This window comes from Procambarus clarkii, chromosome 23, assembly GCF_040958095.1.
Source record: "Procambarus clarkii isolate CNS0578487 chromosome 23, FALCON_Pclarkii_2.0, whole genome shotgun sequence".
NCBI lineage: Eukaryota > Metazoa > Arthropoda > Malacostraca > Decapoda > Cambaridae > Procambarus > Procambarus clarkii.
The window spans coordinates 18,937,130-18,959,360 of record NC_091172.1 but is presented as its reverse complement, the minus strand read 5'-3'; the positions used below and the strand labels follow the sequence as shown (position 1 = coordinate 18,959,360).

General features: G+C 42.3%; 1 protein-coding gene across 1 annotated transcript in view; it reads right to left on the bottom strand.

Annotated features, from left to right (window-relative positions):
* The window catches only part of LOC123751324 (neural cell adhesion molecule 1-A), a 152,953-nt gene that overhangs the window by 58,067 nt on the left and 72,655 nt on the right, over nucleotides 1–22,231 (bottom strand). The gene's annotated exons all lie outside the window — the stretch shown is intronic.

Here is a 22,231-nt window from a genome sequence, read left to right as displayed (position 1 = left end):
TACGCAGACAGGCGGGACTGGGAGCTGGATCTCAACCTTATACAACATAACTAGCAGATAAATGGTTCAGCAGCTGGATGTCAACCCCGAAAATAAACTTAGCGGGTCCAGGAGCTTGAACTCAACCCCGTAAGCCTGGACGATGACACGAAAAATGATCTATGCAAAATCATTATTTATATATATATATATATATATATATATATATATATATATATATATATATATATATATATATATATATATATTTATATATATATATAAATATTTATATATATATATATATATATATATATATATATATATATATATATATATATATATATATGTCGTACCTAGTAGCCAGAACTCACTTCTCAGCCTACTATTCAAGGCCCGATTTGCCTAATAAGCCAAGTTTTCCTGAATTAATATATTTACTATAATTTTTTTCTTATGAAATGATAAAGCAACCCTTTTCTCTATGTATGAGGTCAATTTTTTTTTATTGGAGTTAAAATTAACGTAGATATATGACCGAACCTAACCAACCCTACCTAACCTAACCTAACCAATATTTATAGGTAAGGTTAGGTTAGGTAGCCAAAAAAAGCTAGGTTAGGTTAGGTTAGGTAGGTTAGGTAGACGAAAAAACATTAATTCATGAAAACTTGGCTTATTAGGCAAATCGGGCCTTGAATAGTAGGCTGAGAAGTGCGTTCTGGCTATTAGGTACGACATATATATATATATATATATATATATATATATATATATATATATATATATATATATATATATATATATTATATATATATATATATATATATATATATATATATATATATATATATATATATGTATGTATAATATGGCCCTTTTCTATCACACATATATGGAATGTGTCACAAAATAGAAAACCAATAAGAATAATACACAGAAATCAGACTCAAAGAGCTATTATTGGCTAATGGTTTTCCCATGATCTCATTTGCTTTGAGCTTAGCCTTAACTATTCATATATTAAAATTTCATTCATTGTAATCTATATGAAAATGTTGCGATAACTAGTCAGTAATATTCATCACTCCAGGTAATGGCATACTATCCCATTACGTAAATTTAATATTTAATGAGCAGATGATGTTCTTAATTTAAGAGCGTTAAATATGGTTCAGAAGCCCGTTGGCTATCCTGCTAATTATAGCCTTATTAAATATGATGATCTTATTAGTTGAAATGCTAATTATAATTATAATGACGAGTCCTTTCTATGTTTATAACTTGTTAGTGTCTTTACTTGTGCAGGCGAGAACTGTTCTGTTTGTGAACATTTATTATGCAAGGAGAAGTTGAAGGAGGATTGTTGAAGTGATTGTATGTTGTGGTTACGTGTATCAATCATCAACAATCACCATTCAATAATTTATTGTGCGAATTTCTTTCCTCCCATCAACAATCGCTGGTTTTCACAATTATTAATAATTGTGTTCGCTGCCCATGATACTTAAATACAGATTTTCTTAAGCCGAGAAACAGATCTATTTGACAAAAAAAATTAAAGAAAAACATGAATAATATTTATTAATTTTGTTTGGTACTTAAACAATTATTTAGAAACTAACATTTAAAAAGTGGTAAGTATGATATCATATATAAATATTATAACTAAATCAGTGAAAAATATCAATACTGATCCGCATGATTAACCTAGTTTACATGGTGTCAAATTAATAGCTATTTCCTGTTAAACAAATTAATAATGTTCCAGCTTAATGTGATGTATCTGTGAACATCCTTAGGGAATGGAATGGCATCGAACCTGCGTCAATGGAGGTCCTAGACACACACACACACACACTAGCGACTAGACCAGGGTGAGAGGCAGTACAATGGGATCGAACCTGCATCTTCCCTGTTGAAACCCCCGGACTTCCCAGGCAAATGCGGTGTCAGTGCCAATGTCAGGATACAGCAGACTGTAGTCTGACCTCGCCACATTATAATGCTGTGATCGTGTACTGATATACAATGTTGCATTACCTGTATGGCCTCACGTACAGGTAATACAACATTGCAATTGTTTACAATGTAAACAACAGTTTAGAAGGTTTAAAGTATACACATTATATGTCATTCATTGACGTATACTGTTCTGCATTATAGATTTATAGACAATTAATCCAAGATACACGTTGGGCTTGGATTTCACCTACTCAAGAAAAACCTGGTTGTGTGTGTGTCCAGCCTCTTAAGCAAATAATCGGCTCACCACTTGCTTGGAGAGTACCAGCCACTTGAACTGATCGGTACAGAGACGTTCTCGCTTCTTGCAAGTCGGCGTCAAGACTATGAAACCAGCCGCACAGCGGTAAGCATTACTCTGCCTGTATTATATCTAAGTTTATAACCAGAAAAGAATCATCAATAAATAAACACACATCGTCTTTCAGTAAAGTTTTGCCCTGGTGAGAGACACACACACAAACACACACACACACACACACACACACACACACACACACACACACACACACACACACAAACACACAAACACACACACACACACACACACACACACACACACACACACACACACACCGCTTGACTATGCCGACCAATTCTCATAACCGCATTGCAGAGCTGGACATCGATTTCCCACGAACATATAGCTTAAATATGAACAAATTGATCCCTTATATTCGGAAACTCCCATACGAGGGCAGGTCGAGGAAACCTGATCGGCAATTTACCAGGAGATCAGGAGGTCGAGGGGTAGGCATGATAGCGGTCTTCAAGTAGATGATGGGACATCAACAGGGAAGACATAAGCAAAGTCTTGAATCCATCAGACCAGATAAGAACCAGTAATAATAGCTATAAACGGAACAAACTCAAAGTTGAGAAGGCTATAAGAGGATGATGTACTGGTAACACATGGAAGTAGTAGTGTGCCAAGGCTGACGTCATTGAAGCAAATGGTACAGCAAGCTTTAAAAATAAGCACGAGGGGGTGAGGGGGAAGAGGGATTGAACCTGGATTAGCACCTCACGAAAGTACACTCAACCCCCCTGTGATGATTTTTTTCTACTTCATATGTTCTCTTCAGTTCTTAACTCTAATGATTATATAATTCATGTATTTATAAGTTCATTACTAATCGTTTCAATTTAAATACCTAACACTGGTCGCAGATAAATTATATTTGAGTTATACTAAGATCAGACTTTCAGTCATATGTTTCATTATTTTAATTTTGAGTATATGAGAGTTGATCAGCTGATGTTGATCAGCTGTTGCTGATCAGCTGATGTTCATCAGCTAGGTTGATCATGCGACATGACAAGCTAGAGAGATAGTCCCTTAGAACAGAGTCTCGTTCTGTGAGTCTCAGAGTGGGGCCTCGTAGCCTGGTGGATAGCGCGCAGGACTCGTAATTCTGTGGTGCGGGTTCGATTCCCGCACGAGGCAGAAACAAATGGGCAAAGTTTCTTTCACCCTGAATGCCCCTGTTACCTAGCAGTAAATAGGTACCTGGGAGTTAGTCAGCTGTCACGGGCTGCTTCCTGGGGGTGGAGGCCTGGTCGAGGACCGGGCCGCGGGGACACTAAAAGCCCCGAAATCATCTCAAGATAACCTCAAGATAACCTCAAGAGTAATTTCAATTCTTATTTTGTCAATCATCTCTTAATTTCACAATACGATAATCAGTAAATTTAAGGTACAATAACTTCACCATATTGAAATAAGTAATATACAAGTATGGGTTACATATTGTGTGTTTATGAGAAAATATAGATATAGCTTTCTTCCAGATGAACGTTTTATTAAATAAAACACATTAAAATAGAAAGTTACCATAGTCAAAACATGACAAAATAACAGTTTAACAAGCATAAGAAAACAGGAATTTGTCATAATCCAAAGACAACAAAACAGTAATTTGACATAATCAAAACATAAGAACGTAGCAAGTTAACATTATATATAAGAAAATAGGAAATATAACATAAAAATAATAAAATAGGAAATATAACATAAATCAAAACTCCTCAACAAGTTATTGCCTACAAACGACACATAACAGGCAAGAAAAAAATTTCATATGTGTCTGTCTTTTCCGTCTCGCTTTACCTGTCTAGTATTTAAAGAGATCATCCGGATCTTCCTGGCGTTATACGAGCTGCTGTCCGGATCTCTCGCAGGCGTTATCCGGACTGCCGTAAAGTCAGGCAGCAGAGCAGTGTGCCGTTCTTGTAAGCGGATTGTTGTCTGTGTTGTTTCATGGCGTTATGGGGGTGTTTACGAGAGAGCTGAAGTGATCGTTAGGGTTGGCTGGGGGGGGGGTGGCATCGCTGACCCAGTTGATGGTTATGAGGGAATTTTGTTTCTCAAGATGCGTGTGTCGTGTGTGTGTATAGTCGTGTGTGTGTGTACTCACCTATTTATACTCTCCTATTTATGCTTGCGGGGGTTGAGCTCTAGCTCTTTGATCCCGCCTCTCAACAGTCAATCAAGTGATGTACAGATTTCTGAGCCTACTGGGCTCTATCATACATCATTTGAAACTGTGTATGGAGTCAGCCACAACACTGCCAAATGCATTCCACCTGTTAACTACTCTGATTCTCAAAAAGTTCTTTCTGACGTCCCTGTGGCTCATCTGGGTATTCAGTCTCCACCTGTGTCCTCTTGTTCGAGTACCACCCGTGTTAAACAGTTTATCCTTAGCCACCCTGTCAATTCCTCTGAGAATTTTGTAGGTAATGATCGTGTCTCCCCTTACTATTGTGTCTTCCAGTGTCGAGAGGTGCATTTCACGCAGCATCCTCCTGTGTGTGTGTGTGTGTGTGTGTGTGTGTGTGTGTGTGTGTGTGTGTGTGTGTGTGTGTGTGTGTGTGTGTGTGTGTGTGTGTGTGTGTGTGTGTGTGTGTGTGTGAGCGTGCTTGGTGAACAGTTAGGTTACTCCTTGGTAGTAAGATTATACTCTCCTCCCTCTCTCTCTCTCTCTCTCTCTCTCTCTCTCTCTCTCTCTCTCTCTCTCTCTCTCTCTCTCTCTCTCTCTCTCTCTCTCTCTCTCTCTCTCTCTCTCTCTCTCCCTCTCTCTCTCTCTCTCTCTCTCTCTCTCTCTCTCTCTCTCTCTCTCTCTCTCTCTCTCTCTCTCTCTCTCTCTCTCTCTCTCTCTCTCTCTCTCTCTCTCACACACACACACTCGCTCTCACTCTCTTTCTCCTTCTTCTTCTCCTCTGCTTCTCACCTTTCACCATTAACGTCATAGTTCCCCCTCCATGTTTTCTCCTCTCCCCGTCTTTTATTTCAAAATACCTTCATATCTCTCTATGCCTTCTTTCCCACGGACTTTTCCTCTTTCTTCTGCCTCTCATGTCCTTTCCCTTGTATCCCTCATCTCATTCCTTCAAAGATTTTCAATTCTTTCGCTTCTGTGCTCTTCCTCTACTTTCCTGAGGCGTAGCTAGAGTCAGAGCGCGTTCCTTTTTTGTTTCAGAATAATAAATATCCAATCATTGGCGAACCCGAGACTTCCTCCTCCTTTTATACCTCCTTCTTCTCCTTCTATACCTCCTCCTCCTTCTATACCTCCTCCTCCTTCTATACCTCCCCCTCCTCTTCCACCTCCTCCATCTCCAATAATCACCACCCCTACATTACAACCAATAAAGACACCTGCTACTACCACTCAACCAAAATAGCCTCATAATTAAAGGAGTGAGTGGGGAAGGGAGGGACAACCGCTCCACTTACTCTCCTCACCGACATTCGGTATTAAAATATTCAATGAACACAAGAGTTAGAAATCTCATTATGTGTGGGGCTGTGTGGCCCACGTTCTTTGACCTCTGACTTTATTGCCTTCCTTGGCTGGAGCCTCAGCGCTCACACACTTCCGGAGAGAGAGAGAGAGAGAGTGAGAGAGAGAGAGAGTGAGAGAGAGAGAGAGAGAGAGAGAGAGAGAGAGAGAGAGAGAGAGAGAGAGAGAGAGAGAGAGTGAGAGAGAGAGAGAGAGAGAGAGAGAGAGAGAGTGAGAGAGAGAGAGAGTGAGAGAGAGAGAGAGAGAGAGAGAGAGAGAGAGAGAGAGAGAGAGAGAGAGAGAGAGAGAGAGAGAGAGAGAGAGAGAGAGAGAGAGAGAGAGTGAGAGAGAGAGAGAGAGAGAGAGAGAGAGAGAGAGAGAGAGAGTGAGAGTGAGAGAGAGAGAGAGAGAGAGAGAGAGAGAGAGAGAGAGAGAGAGAGAGAGAGAGAGAGAGAGAGAGAGAGAGAGAGAGAGAGAGAGAGAGAGAGAGAGAGAGAGTTGTAGGGCTTGAGATTCATTCGTGGCACTAAATGAATGTTCATGGGAGGAATGTGGCTTTGTGTTCTTGAGAAATGTTTTTCTGGGAGTCACGTCTTTCCAGTGCCTCACTCGGATTACTCAGTTTTTCCTGGAGTGCCACACACTGGACACTGTTGTAGGGCCAAAACACACGAGTCACTTGTAAATACTCAAGCAAATGCCAGAGCAATGACTGTCCGAAGGTGCAGACACTGAAAAACATATATTTTTTTTCAAGTATTGTCTTGTGATCAACATTCACCTCTAAACTCGCGCTTTCACTACAAGTTCAGATTCCGAGTGTAATCCTCTGCTTGCTACCAGGCTGGAGCGCCCGGGGCTTACTCTCTGGAGCCCCGCACTCGACCAAGCAGGCAATGAAACCCGCTCAGAGGAGACGGGGCGAAGAAAATGTGCGTTACATAAAAGGAGAATAGCAAATTAATTTGATTCAAAAGCTCCCAGTCTTAGTTCTGAACCATTTGACTGCTTCCCTTGTATAAGGAGTCCACATCGGTAAGGTCCAAAGCCCAGACTTGAGTGACACTCACTTGGGCTGTGAACCTTAACTGAGCTGCAAAACACAAAGGGAATACATATCCAGCTCACGGTGTTCGAAGTAGCCCAAAGTATACCCAACCTTCGTGTTATACATATGTAAGAAAAGGTTGATTCATGAAATGGCACTTCATTGTATTATATTCCGTTTGTATTAATAGCTTGTTCTAAACTGGAGAAAGTTATACGGTAAGTAGTGTAAGGTATATAATCATAACTATAGTGTATGCTACCATGCGTCATACGTGGCTCTGTATTTACACACACACATATATATATATATATATATATATATATATATATATATATATATATATATATATATATATATATATATATATATATATATATATATATATATATATATATATATATATATATATATTTCACTATGAAATTATTTTACATGTGCTAGTGTATACCTCATCGAGGAGAAGTGGGGATGGTCAGTACACTTTCAGGGGTTCATCAAACATTCAAGTAACCATTTACGAAACCTGTACATCTTTTAAAAACCATGGCGGCTTTTTGACATTTATTAAACAGTTTTCGAGCATCGAAACTTTACAGTCTAATGTTATAATTAATATAAATAACGTAGCAGCGCTTCAAACCTCATAAACTGTTTACAAATCGCAGACAAATCGCCCGTGATTAAGGGAGATATGCGCAGGTTTTGTAAATGTGTAAATCCTTGATATATATATATATATATATATATATATATATATATATATATATATATATATATATATATATATATATATATATATATATATATATATATATATATATATATCTCCCGACCCAGCTGTGCATTTACACATCTCGGTCTGCCACCTGCCATCAATTGCCATCAATCCATCAATTATGGATAAAGAGCGACTCGGGGTTGCCGGGGGCAAGTATAAGGTTTGTGTTAGACGAGTGTGGACGCTGCCAGTGCTCAGTGTTGTAGATTGACAGGTCGTTGACGTAGATGATAATGCTTCATTCGTGAATAATATTGCAATACCGTCATGTGTATTTTTATGCGGTGCATGATAAATAAATCAGCCCGAGGTTTAACGAGTATATATATATATATATATATATATATATATATATATATATATATATATATATATATATATATATATATTTAACGCGTAGATATTCGTGTGCGGGCCCTAAACCTGTGCCTGCCTCACTCTGTTACTCATTTCTATCTTGCTTAGGCAGAGGGAGCGAGTGTCTATGACTCGTATGTTGGCTTCAGAAAGGTTATGTCCATTGAACAACTTCTTCGCTGCTGAATCTCAGTAGTAAAATTTTCATTTGGTTTGCAACTGTGTTATTAACGTTGTAATAGCGCAAGAAAATACGTTGTTGTTGTTGCGTTGTGTGCTGGCATGTCATGACTATATAGTCTCGCATGCATCACATGTTTACTTCGGTTCATCCGGGTACAACCATTAGTAGACACGAGAGAGTGCATCTAATGACTGATACCTAAGAGCTGAAGCCCAACCCCCCCCCCTCCTAAGCTCAACTGGGTGAGTACCTAATAGTCTGTCGGTGATCATTTAAGTGAACAATGTCCATCCAGGACTGCGGTGTACATCTAACCCACATATCTACAATAAGGGAAGTGACGACGTTTCGGCCCTGGACGAAATGGATGCAGGATCCCGGACCAGAATGGAATGAAAAGTCGTCACCTCCCTGCAGGCAAAACTTGCTCGAGAGTAACGTTAAATCTTTTTCCCCCCAACATAAACCAACTGGGTTGCCTTTATTTTCAGACGTGTGAGTTGGGTCTGTAATTCGCCAGTTTACTTTGTGCACTGAAGTGTCCTTGCCTGGTTGGCCGGTAAACTATTGTAACGCAATTGATAGCTCGCTCGCTCCACGCCTCGTGAACAATTTCGGCCCTGGTTCGAGCCCTAGACACGGAGGGAAGACTGGGCAAGATTCTTATCTGTTCGCCCCTCATCACCCAGCAGGAAATTAGCAACCTGGTTGTAAACCGGCTAGCGGGTCGTATTCCTGGGAAAACTAGGCGGGTAAAGACATGCATAATATACGGTAAGCTAAGGCTATAAGCCTACTAATAGGAGTCAAAAGTCGTCAGCTTCTGTATTGACCTGAACAAATATCGAGACGTTTGACAAGCCATGACCTACAGGCCTATCAGCGTCCAATTACCCTGAGTTTACGAGATTGTTTGAAAAATAATTTGTATTTTGTAATATTATAGTTATTTATAATTGTTATTAGTAGTGGTATCTGTATTATAATCTTAATTGACATAGATATTAAGGTCATTATCATAACATAACAAAATAATTGGCTGAACTACATCCTCACTACGGTACAACTTTATTGACTTTTTCTTAGATATGCTGACATTTTTGGGGCGGTAAAGTGCCATTGTGATATCGAAGGACTAACTCATTACGTTTGACGATCCTGGAAGATGGGGTTATGTGCGACACTTGTTATATATGAGAATAAAGGACAAGCAGAAGGACTATGGATCCCATACGAGGCAGCGTCATTTTATATATGCAACTAAATTCATTGATGCATATGTATAACCTACGCTTGAAACAATCAAGCGATACAAAGTCTGTTATGGATGGAGAGTCGGTGTTGCTGGGATAGCAAGTGTCAGGTTTGTACAAATCCAGAGGAGCCTTGATGAGGGTTCGAACCTATGTGCTGGATGTTCCCAAACGCGCTCTAGTCAACTGTACCATGACATGATCATTCGATATATCACGTTATTGTGATTTCTGTGTGTATGTCAGGTTAGTGTTAGACGAGTATGGAGTCTGCGAGTGCTCAGTGGTGTAGAGTGACAGGTCGTTGACGTACATGATGCCTTATTCGTGAATAATATTGCAAATTATTTTATCTTCGAGACCTGAGATTGGAGATCAACACAGCGCCTCGATGATGATTCACAAGGCAGTATTTTGCGTGGTCTCTAGGCCCTTGAGAGTAGTTGTTGTTGCTGTGGATGACTTTGATCTGGTAGTAGCAATTAATTGGACTGCGAAAGACGGTTGAATACACGCTGAACAATGTCAGGATTTGCCCTCCAGGAGGAATCCCTGAGGGTTTTAAGGATGTAGAGGAGACTTGGATTCCTCTTGCTTGCTTGCCCCCACTAAAACCCATTTAAATTACGTAGGTTAATTTCGGCAGCAATACTATGAAATGGATGTAAATTCTTTATTAATTGTACTGAAAATTATGACAACGCAAATTTTGGGAATTACAAACCTCCCTTCAGAAGAGAAAGTAAGAAAGCTTCATTTACGCTTTCTGAAAAAGACAAAATGTAAAGAAAGACATGATTGAGGCACTTAAGAACATATATAATATGGATAAGTTTAGATTCAGGAAGAACCTGGATAAATTAGTGTCTGGAAATAGAGTTGATAATTTATGGATTCAGTTAAATGGGATTTAACTGAATATCCCATCAGATAAATGGGATATCCCATCTAACCAATGGGATTGGTTAGGTCTAGATAGAAGTTCCTCAGCAGGGCCACTAACCCTACTGTAATTTTATATATGCCTGTGTTATTATGTTAATAATAACTTTGATTAATCTTCCTTCCAGAACCTCACCTTAATGCACACTCATCGGAGTGTACCTGGAAACTAAAGAACATTGAGGTCATGTAAACTCAAGAACATTGAGATCCTGTAAACTCAAGAATATTGAGATCCTGGAAACTTAAACCCATTTAGGTCGTGGAAACTCAAGAACATTGAGATCCTGTAAACTCAAGAACATTGAGATCCTGTAAACTCAAGAACATTGAGATCCTGTAAACTCAAGAACATTGAGATCCTGGAAACTCAAGAATATTGATGTCCTGGAAACTCAAGAATATTGATATCCTGGAAACTCAAGAACATTGAGATGAGGGTGGCTGCTGGTTCCTCCTTCCCCTTTCTCTTCATATACTCCCCTTTCCCTCTCCTCGGTCTGGTGCTACCCTCTCCCAGGACACACTCTTCTTCCCTCTTCCACTTCCCTTCCCTCACCATCTTACCACTGTTCTTCTCCGGCGATTTCGTTTTATCTATCCACGCGTCACAGCACCTAATAACTCCTCTTCACAGCCTTCCATCACAGCCGCCCTCCCTTCCCATTTGTCCTCTTGTCATGCTTCTCTCCTCTCTTCCATCTCCTGTCCCTCTCTCTCTCTCTCTCTCTCTCTCTCTCTCTCTCTCTCTCTCTCTCTCTCTCTCTCTCTCTCTCTCTCTCTCTCTCTCTCTCTCTCTCTCTCTCTCTCTCTCTCTCTCTCTCTCTCTCTCTCTCTCTCTTTCTTTCCATTTCTCCATCCCTTCACAATATGCACCACGGGACCCCAAATGAATGACACACATTCCGGGCCCTCTCGCTAAACGGCTCAAGTATAGTATGTCATAATGGGGACATTTGAGTGGGTAGGGGACGTCATCCCTCGGGCATAATGCCTTCTTGATTCATTTATTTCAAGTTGCGGTAGTTCTTCCTAAAATATATTTTTTTTAAACCTAGAAGGGGTACCACCTCTGGTGCAAGTGAAGGGACCCATAGCCTCGGAGAAGAAAATGAAGAGTACTCAGAGAAGACCCTACCACCCCTATTCTTTTGGTATGTGTGTATGTATATCTAACTCTATTTGAAAATGTCATTACACAAAAAGGGTTATAACATTGGTTACATGCAGGGTACAAGGCTACTTGTCACAAGTTGTAGAGCTCCTCCAGCTCCTCAGATGTCGGGCAGGAACCATGGATGCAGTGAGCATTTCCTCTCTGGATCGCCAAACTAAGGCGCTGAAAGAGAAAACTGGCAGCTCTAGGGTCTCTAGTTGTTTCAATTAGCTTGGACCCCAACTCCTGCAAAAAACCTAAAATATGTACTTACATATATGAATTTTCCCTATGACACTCGTCTTCCTTGGCTGTCATGTTTAATTCTGAATCACTGCATCTTAATTCCTCGTCTTCAACAAGACTTATCTCAGGATTTGTAAGGAAGTACTCGTTGCCCTGTACGGGGGGTCAACAGGTGGAATGCACTGAGAGGGAGAAGTTGTGGAAGCCACCTCCATTCACAACTTTAAGGAAAGGTTCGATAAAGATGCTGAGGGTTCAAATAGTGAACCTTTAAATAAACGGGTACAGCAAGGCCAAGTTGGCGGGGGACATAAAGTGCTAGACCTCACTATCCTCACCGTAGTCACTGATAGGTGAGTGATCTTCGCGCACACACTTTCTTAACTGGTTGTCTTTGATTACTCTTGATTACTTTTGATTACTCTTGATTACTCAGATAATGTCGTGATCATGACCCCGCTGATCTGTGCTTCCTCCAACACTATGGATGAGCTCTCTTTGCTCTTCCTCCAATTCAGGCACCAATTTCAACCCCTACCTAACACGTCGCATTTTTTTACGGAATGGACAAATTCGTTAAGAAATGCGACAAATTATTACAAAATTAAATCACTGTTATAGTGAAGTTTGCTATTCATTAGTCTCGACCGATTGGGCGGGACGCTTGGATTCGTTCTTTTCTAGTTAGGCAAAACCGCTGAGTATTTTACAGGGCAAGAGTTCATCATTCTCAGACGCATATATGTTGCTACAGATATCTTGTTCACTTCACTCTGAAGATGTTTCTCCTATGACTGGAAAATGTTTTTTTTTTTTATTCTTAAAACTATTTCCCCCTTGCCAACCTTCATGGATTTTTGTCAAGATTTACTATGTCGTGATCATATCCCTTCTTATGCATTCTGTCAGTATTTGCATGTGTGTGTGTGTGTGTGTGTGTGAGCTAATTACACCATGATGTAATTATATTTAAGAGATTAGTATCTGTCTTATCATATCAACATCGTTTTTCGTAGTTTAATAAACATAAAATAACCTTTTCACCATATACACTGAGAGAGCTCCTCCATATTATAAAATAGAGTGCTGGATAGAGACTTTCCTCACAGTAACAGTCGCAAGTAACTAACTAACTATCTGTTCACCATCTGTATTGGATTTGTGCCAACGTCATCGGAGATTTATATTCACCTTTTTTAAAAGGTCTCTGACCTTCACGCTTAAGGTGTCCTCTGCCCTGATGGACTTTCTCATGCCCACCTGATTGATCAGTTCATAAAACGTTGAGAACGAAGATGGGAAACATCAGATTCAAATGAGACAGCATTGGGTGACAAAAATTAGAATCTAAAGGGATTTAATAAAAGGCTTCGTGATGAGGATTAGATAAGGATTCTTGATACGGATTAGAATCCAAAGGGGTTTAACAAATGAAAATTTAACAAATCTAAAGGGATTTAGACAGCATTGGGTGATAAAAATTAGAATATAAAGGGATTTAATAAATGGCTTCGTGATGAGGATTAGATAGGGATTCATGATTAGGATTAGAATCTGAAGGGATTTAACAAATGCCTTCATGATGAAGCTCTTGCATACGTAGTTGTAATAATTTGTATGAATAACTGGCAAAACCTCTAAATCTAAATCTATTATAATAGATTATATTATTATTATTATTAAATTATACAATATATACTGACACTACTTGTTCTTATTTGTTCTTATTTGACTTTTTCATATGAATGTCATGAAATTTTGTGTAAACTAACGCAGTTATTTATATGAATCCCTTTATGAATATTGTTTTTAGTTTAGTTGTTTTCACTAAATAATGTCTACTCTCAGCTGAGTGACACTCTATAAATACAGTCAACTCACAGCTCTGTGACTCTATATAAACACGTAGGTAGAGTTCGTCCTGCCGTATCCAGGCAAAGTCGATCGCGTGAGGATAACTTGCACTCGCTAATGAAGATATCCAGAGTGAATATTACACACAAACCCTCATTACTCTCCTCATAGCCTGCAGCCTGTTATTAAGTGCGATAATTCTGCTAAGAAAGTTGCAATTGCAACACATCTCGCCCCTGGAAATATACTAACAATTTCAACTCTTTCTTATTTCGTTGAATTTATTGATAAAAGTTATTAATACTACGTAGTCAAGACGTTCTCTAACCTACGGATTACCGCATCGTGTGTTATAACATCTAAGTTAAAGTTCGTGCCTTAAGGATCACCCTCAGTTGATTCGTGTAATTTGCAATTTAAATAATTAGTCAACGCTCTCAGAAAGTATATTATCCTACTTCAGCTTGTATTTACACGAACCCCCCCCCCCCTTGTCTTGGTATGTAACTACAATTTTATACAATATATGATATCATGTTCCCCTAACTTTGTTTTTTTCTATATTTTCTAGCATTTAAACACACACACACACACACACACACACACACACACACACACACACACACACACACACACACACACACACACACACACACACACACACGCACGCACACACACACACACACACACACACACACACACACACACACACACACACACACACGCACACACACACACACACACACACACACACACACACACACACACACACACGCACACACACACACGCACACACGCACACGAATAACAGGCACCATGACGATGAGAGGACGAAGAGTAGTAATAGCAGTGATATATATAACCCTGGGTGTACTCATGTCGGAAGACCTTACCTTTAAAGAACACAATAAAGTAGCCGTCACAACTGCAAGAAAAATGACAGGTTGGATAACAAGAACTTTTCACACTAGAGATGCTATACCGATGATGATACGTTTCAAAACACTAGTGCTCTCTAGAGTGGAGTACTGCTGCACAATGACAGCCCCTTTCAAAGCTGGAGAAATTGCTGACCTAGAGAGCGTGCAGAGATCCTTTACTGCTAGAATCCACTCAGTAAAACATCTAAATTACTGGGACCGACTAAAGAGCCTAAATCTGTCCTCCCTTGAGCGCAGGCGGGAGAGATACATAATAATTTACACGTGGAAAATAATTGAGGGGCTGGTCCCAAACCTGCACACAGAAATAACACCACATGAGACCAGAAGACATGGCAGGATGTGCAGAATACCCCCGTTTAAAAGCAGAGGTGCAACAGGTACTCTGAGAGAGAACTCTATCAACATCAGAGGCCCGAGACTGTTCAACACGCTTCCACTACACATAAGGGGCATAACTGGCAAACCCCTCACAGTGTTCAAAAGAGAACTGGATAAGCACCTCCAAAGGATACCTGATCAACCAGGCTGTGACTCATACGTCAGGCTGCGAGCAGCCGCGTCTAACAGCCTGGTTGATCAGTCCAGCAACCAGGAGGCCTGGTCGACGACCGGGCCGCGGGGACACTAAGCCCCGGAAGCACCTCAAGGTAGCCTCAAGGTAGCCTCCACCAAATGACAGAAGACCCAGGCGAGAGTATGACAGGAATAACAATGCGGTTATCTTCAGATGATTTCGGGGCTTTAGTGTCCCCGCGGCCCGGTCCTCGACCAGGCCTCCACATCCAGGAAGCAGTGTGTATAGGTTAACACTATAATTGAGAAGGCAGCCTCTGCTGCCTGTAGAAATACATCCCATCTGCTCATCATGGGGGACTTCAATCACGGAAGGACGGGAAAACAAGAAACTTCAAGGAGGTGAGGAAACATGGGGAGCTAAACTACTGGAAGTGGCGACAAGGAACTTTTTAAGTCAGCATGTTAGGGATTCCACAAGAATAAGAGGCAACGATGAACCAGCGAGACTCGACCAAGTATTCACTCTGAACGACATAAGAGAAATCGGGTTCGAAACCCTTGTGGAAATGAGTGATCACAGTATACTGATGTTTGAGTTCCTAGTTGAAGTTGGGTTAAGGTACTCAAGGAAAGGCTCAGAACATCAACGGGCGGCATTCCGGAAGGGAAATTATGAGGAGATAAGAAAATTTCTAACAGATGTTGCTTGGGAAACAGAGCTCAGAGGAATGACGGCCCAAGACGTGATGGACTACATCACGTAGAAGTGTAAGGAGACAGCAGACAAGTTCGTACCAATCCAAAAGGAAAAAAAAATAAATGGAGACAAGAAACCCATAGTTTAATCTGAGATGTAATATAGCAAAGCAAGGAAGTGAAAAGGCGTGGACAAACTATAGAAATAACAGGACAATAAAGAGCAGAGAAAGATACCAGAGTGACAGGAATGAGGACGTCAGGGTGAGAAGAGAGGCAGAGCGACAATATGAAAATGACATATCAAGCAAGGCAAAGACTCAACCTAAATTGCTGTACAGCCACATCAGGAGAAAAACAACAGTAAAGGAACAGGTAATGAAGTTGAGGAGAGGGGCAGACAGATTCACTACAAACGACAAGGAGGTGTGCAAAAAAACTCAATAAGAAATTCCAGGAGGTCTTCACAGTAGAGCAAGGAGAAGTCCCAGAGATAAGAGAGGGGAATATCAAACCAGACGCCACTAGAGGAGTTTGTGATTACCAGGGGGGGAGGTGAGGAAGCATCTGCTAGAATTGGATGTGACAAAGGCTATAGGCCCGGATAGAAACTCACCATGGATACTAAAGGAAGGAGCAGAAGCTCTGTGTCTGCCATTCTCCATGGTGTACAACAAATCACTGGCAACAGGTGAACTGCCAAGAATTTGGAAGATGGCCTATGTGGTCCCAATATACAAAAAGGGTGATAGGCAGGAGGCAATGAACTACAGGCCAGTGTCCCTAACCTGCATACCATGCAAGATGATGGAGAAGATTGTGCGAAAAAAAAACTAGTGGAACATCAGGAGCGAAAGAACTTTGCAAAACAACATCAGCATGGATTCAGGGATGGCAAGTCCTGCCTCACAGGATTAATTGAATTCTACGACAAGGCAACGCAAACCAGGCAAACCTCTCAATGTTTGCTGATGATGCAAATATTATGAGGAGGATTAAGACACAGGAAGATAGTATGAGGCTACAAGATGTACTTGACAAACTGAATGAATGGTCCAACAAATGGCTACTAACGTTCAACCCGAGTAAATGTAAGGTAATGAAACTAGTTGGTGGAAACAGAAGGCCAGACACAAGATACCGAATGGGAGAAGAAGTCCTTCAGGAAACGGACAGAGAGAAAGATCTAGGAGTTGATATCACACCAAACCTGTCTCCTGAAGCCCACATAAAAAGACTAACATCTGCGGCATATGCGAGGCTGGCTAACATCAGAGCAGCCTTCAGGAACCTGTGTAAGGAATCATTCAGAACCTTGTACACCACATATGTAAGACCAATCCTGGAGTATGCGGCCTCAGCATGGAGCCCGTACCTTGTCAAGCACAAGACGAAGCTGGAAAAAGTTAAGAGGTATGCCACTAGGCTAGTCCCAGAACTAGGAGGCATGAGTTACGAGGAAAGGCTGCGTGAATTGCAGCTCACGATATTGGAAGACAGAAGAGTAAGGGAAGACACCGCCCTACAATACACACACCGCCCTACAATACACACACCGCCCTACAATACACACACCACCCTACAATGCACACACCACCCTACAATACACACACCGCCCTACAATACACACACCGCCCTACAATACACACACCACCCTACAATACACACACCACCCTACAATACACACACCACTCTACAATACACACACCGCCCTACAATACACACACCGCCCTACAATACACACACCGCCCTACAATACACACACCACCCTACAATGCACACACCACCCTACAATACACACACCACCCTACAATACACACACCACCCTACAATACACACACCACTCTACAATACACACACCACCCTACAATACACACACCACCCTACAATACACACACCACTCTACAATACACACACCACCCTACAATACACACACCACCCTACAATACACACACCGCCCTACAATACACACACCACCCTACAATTCACACACCACTCTACAATACACACACCGCCCTACAATACACACACCACCCTACAATACACACACCACTCTACAATACACACACCACCCTACAATACACACACCGCCCTACAATACACACACCGCCCTACAATACACACACCACCCTACAATACACACACCACTCTACAATACACACACCGCCCTACAATACACACACCACCCTACAATACACACACCACCCTACAATACACACACCACCCTACAATACACACACCACCCTACAATACACACACCACCCTACAATACACACACCACCCTACAATACACACACCACCCTACAATACACACACCACCCTACAATACACACACCACCCTACAATACACACACCGCCCTACAATACACACACCGCCCTACAATACACACACCGCCCTACAATACACACACCACCCTACAATACACACACCACCCTACAATACACACACCACCCTACAATACACACACCACCCTACAATACACACACCACCCTACAATACACACACCACCCTACAATACACACACCGTCCTACAATACACACACCACCCTACAATACACACACCACCCTACAATACACACACCACCCTACAATACACACACCACCCTACAATACACACACCACCCTACAATACACACACCACCCTACAATACACATACCACCCTACAATACACACACCACCCTACAATACACACACCGCCCTACAATACACACACCACCCTACAATACACACACCACCCTACAATACACACACCACCCTACAATACACATACCACCCTACAATACACACACCACCCTACAATACACATACCACCCTACAATACACACACCACCCTACAATACACACACCACCCTACAATACACACACCACCCTACAATACACACACCACCCTACAATACACATACCACCCTATAATACACACACCACCCTACAATACACATACCACCCTACAATACACACACCACCCTACAATACACATACCACCCTACAATACACACACCACCCTACAATACACACACCACCCTACAATACACACACCACCCTACAATACACATACCACCCTACAATACACACACCGCCCTACAATACACACACCGCCCTACAATACACACACCACCCTACAATACACACACCACCCTACAATACACACACCGCCCTACAATACACACACCGCCCTACAATACACACACCACCCTACAATACACACACCACCCTACAATACACACACCACCCTACAATACACACACCACCCTACAATACACATACCACCCTACAATACACACACCACCCTACAATACACATACCACCCTACAATACACACACCACCCTACAATACACATACCACCCTACAATACACACACCACCCTACAATACACACACCACCCTACAATACACACACCACCCTACAATACACACACCGCCCTACAATACACACACCACCCTACAATACACACACCACCCTACAATACACACACCGCCCTACAATACACACACCGCCCTACAATACACACACCACCCTACAATACACACACCGCCCTACAATACACACACCGCCCTACAATACACACACCACCCTACAATACACACACCGCCCTACAATACACACACCACCCTACAATACACACACCACCCTACAATACACACACCACCCTACAATACACACACCGCCCTACAATACACACACCGCCCTACAATACACACACCACCCTACAATACACACACCGCCCTACAATACACACACCACCCTACAATACACACACCACCCTACAATACACACACCACCCTACAATACACACACCACCCTACAATACACACACCGCCCTACAATACACACACCACCCTACAATACACACACCACCCTACAATACACACACCGCCCTACAATACACACACCACCCTACAATACACACACCACCCTACAATACACACACCACCCTACAATACACACACCACCCTACAATACACACACCACCCTACAATACACACACCGCCCTACAATACACACACCACCCTACAATACACACACCACCCTACAATACACACACCACCCTACAATACACACACCACCCTACAATACACACACCGCCCTACAATACACACACCGCCCTACAATACACACACCGCCCTACAATACACACACCGCCCTACAATACACACACCACCCTACAATACACACACCACCCTACAATACACACACCACCCTACAATACACACACCACCCTACAATACACACACCGCCCTACAATACACACACCACCCTACAATACACACACCACCCTACAATACACACACCACCCTACAATACACACACCACCCTACAATACACACACCACCCTACAATACACACACCACCCTACAATACACACACCACCCTACAATACACACACCACCCTACAATACACACACCACCCTACAATACACACACCACCCTACAATACACACACCGCCCTACAATACACACACCACCCTACAATACACACACCACCCTACAATACACACACCGCCCTACAATACACACACCACCCTACAATACACACACCGCCCTACAATACACACACCGCCCTACAATACACACACCGTCCTACAATACACACACCACCCTACAATACACACACCGTCCTACAATACACACACCACCCTACAATACACACACCGCCCTACAATACACACACCACCCTAAAATACACACACCACCCTACAATACACACACCGTCCTACAATACACACACCACCCTACAATACACACACCGCCCTACAATACACACACCACCCTACAATACACACACCACCCTACAATACACACACCGTCCTACAATACACACACCACCCTACAATACACACACCACCCTACAATACACACACCGCCCTACAATACACACACCGTCCTACAATACACACACCGCCCTACAATACACACACCGCCCTACAATACACACACCGTCCTACAATACACACACCACCCTACAATACACACACCGTCCTACAATACACACACCACCCTACAATACACACACCGCCCTACAATACACACACCACCCTACAATACACACACCACCCTACAATACACACACCGTCCTACAATACACACACCACCCTACAATACACACACCGCCCTACAATACACACACCACCCTACAATACACACACCACCCTACAATACACACACCGTCCTACAATACACACACCACCCTACAATACACACACCACCCTACAATACACACACCACCCTACAATACACACACCACCCTACAATACACACACCGTCCTACAATACACACACCACCCTACAATACACACACCACCCTACAATACACACACCGTCCTACAATACACACACCACCCTACAATACACACACCACCCTACAATACACACACCGTCCTACAATACACACACCACCCTACAATACACACACCGTCCTACAATACACACACCACCCTACAATACACACACCACCCTACAATACACACACCGTCCTACAATACACACACCACCCTACAATACACACACCGTCGTACAATACACACACCACCCTACAATACACACACCACCCTACAATACACACACCACCCTACAATACACACACCACCCTACAATACACACACCGCCCTACAATACACACACCGCCCTACAATACACACACCACCCTACAATACACACACCGCCCTACAATACACACACCGTCCTACAATACACACACCACCCTACAATACACACACCACCCTACAATACACACACCACCCTACATTACACACACCACCCTACAATACACACACCACCCTACAATACACACACCACCCTACAATACACACACCACCCTACAATACACACACCGCCCTACAATACACACACCACCCTACAATACACACACCACCCTACAATACACACACCGCCCTACAATACACACACCACCCTACAATACACACACCACCCTACAATACACACACCACCCTACAATACACACACCGCCCTACAATATACACACCACCCTACAATACACACACCGCCCTACAATACACACACCGTCCTACAATACACACACCACCCTACAATACACACACCACCCTACAATACACACACCACCCTACAATACACACACCACCCTACAATACACACACCACCCTACAATACACACACCACCCTACAATACACACACCACCCTACAATACACACACCGCCCTACAATACACACACCACCCTACAATACACACACCACCCTACAATACACACACCGCCCTACAATACACACACCACCCTACAATACACACACCGCCCTACAATACACACACCACCCTACAATACACACACCACCCTACAATACACACACCGCCCTACAATACACACACCACCCTACAATACACACACCACCCTACAATACACACACCGCCCTACAATACACACACCGTCCTACAATACACACACCACCCTACAATACACACACCACCCTACAATACACACACCACCCTA